Raw genomic sequence first — 2,119 nt, forward strand, 5'->3', positions numbered from 1 at the left:
AATACTCCAAATATAAATATAAATTTCAGTCCAAAAAGTCTGTGCAAATTCCTCTGATATACCATCAACCAATTGATATCCATTCCTCTTACCCTTTTTCTGATCCAGAATCCAATACCATATCAAAATTCCCCCCCTCTCTCTTTCTGGTGGCTTTTCAGATACATACCCTCTCCTTGTCAGTGTGTATTTTGGGATCTCATGGAGATTCCCTAACTCTAGTCTAAGAAGTTCAATAAAATAGTGAATACAATAGGGCCCTTTTAACTTTTTTTTTTTTGTAACACAGTTCAAGTGGACGTCTATATACCATTTTCACATAACTAATTGTTCTTTTAAGTGAAGTTGGATAAATGTTGCAATGACAAATTTGCCCAGAGTTTTGGCCCCTAATAGGTGTCTATTGCTGTTGAGTGTTAACTGATTGATGCCCTCTCGCAGTAATTTGGAAGGTGAAGGATGATGAGAGAGGTGAGGCAACAGGAAAGGGATGTTCACCTGTAGCTTTCTTCTTTCTTGGAATACAGAATACTTCCAAATTGTTGGAAAGTTCTTGTACTTAGCTAATTCCTTATCAATTTGACAGCTTTAGAGGCGTGCATGTCTGTTATATATCTGTCAATGGTCTGTAACTGTGCGAGAGTTGAATGAAAAACCCTAGTTTATTAATGAGATAATATGGGCTTATATAGGCCCCTACAGACACATCTTACAAATAACTCTCTAACTTTATTAATATGTCAACACTCCTTCTCAAGATGGGCGAAAGATATCCACTAAGCCCATCTTGTCACATCCTCTAATCATATCTACTGAGCTAAGTCACTTAGTCAGACAATTTGCTGCCTGATCCTTAGTTAAAACATGACTTAGTTCCAGTAGTCCACTGTCCAACTTCTCTTTGATGAAGAACCTATCGATCTCAATGTGTTTGGTTCTATCATGCTGTACTAGGTTATTGGCGATACTGATGGCTGACTTGTTATCACACCACAGCTTCATCTTTGCTCCTTGATCCAGTTTCAGCTCCACCAGCATACTCTTCAACCACAATAACTCCGCAACTCCCAAGACCATAGCTCTCTATTATGCTTCAGCTGTTGATTTTGCCACCACTGACTGTTTCTTGCTCTTCCACGAGACCAAGTTGCCTCCTATGAAGATACAATATCCTGAGGTGGACCTCTTGTCATCAGTACAGCTAGCCCAATCGGAGTCACAATAACCCTCAATGCTCATATGTTCATTCTTCCTGAATATTAGCCCTTTTTCGGGGGCACTCTTCAAATACGTCAGAATCTGGTACACTGCGTCCATATGACCCTTCCTTGGATCATGCATGTAGCGACTCACCACGCTCACTGCAAAAGAGATATCAGGACGTGTGTGACTCAGATAGATCAACCTGCCCACCAATCTCTGGTATCTATCACGATCAACTGGTTTTCCAGCCTCAGCACCCAGATTGAACTTCTGGTCGATCGGTGTAGTTGCAGGTTTGCACCCTAACATCCCTGTCTCCTTGAGAAGATCTAGTGCATACTTCCTTTGGGATAGGACAATCCCCTCTGCTCTTCGAGCTATCTCTATTCCAAGAAAGTATCGAAGCAAGCTAAGATCTTTCACCTCGAATTCCTTACCCAGTCTCACTTTGAGTTGGGCAATCTCATTCTCATCATTCCCTATAATAATCATATTATCCACATATACCGTAAGCATGGTAATGTGACCTTCACTTCGTCAAAAGAACACGGTATGATTGACGTTAATCTGTTGGTATCACATACCTATCATAGCCCTCCTGAATCTATCGAACCAAGCACGAGGAGACTGTTTCAGCCCATAGAGAGACTTCTTCAATCTGCAGACCTTGCCCACTGTCTGATCTGTACTGGTGGTATTTCCATGTATACCTCTTCTACTAGATCTCCATGAAGAAATGTATTCTTCACATCTAGTTGGTGTAGCTTTCATCCATCATTTACTGCCGGAGAGATCAATATCCTAACAGTGCTCATCTTCGCCACTGGTGCAAAGGTCTCATCATAGTCGATGCCATATGTCTGACTGTACCCTTTAGCCACCAGATGAGCCTTGTAGCGTTCAACCTGTCCATCTA

This window comes from Asparagus officinalis, chromosome 8 (genome assembly GCF_001876935.1).
Source record: "Asparagus officinalis chromosome 8, Aspof.V1, whole genome shotgun sequence".
Classification (NCBI taxonomy): Eukaryota; Viridiplantae; Streptophyta; class Magnoliopsida; order Asparagales; family Asparagaceae; genus Asparagus; species Asparagus officinalis.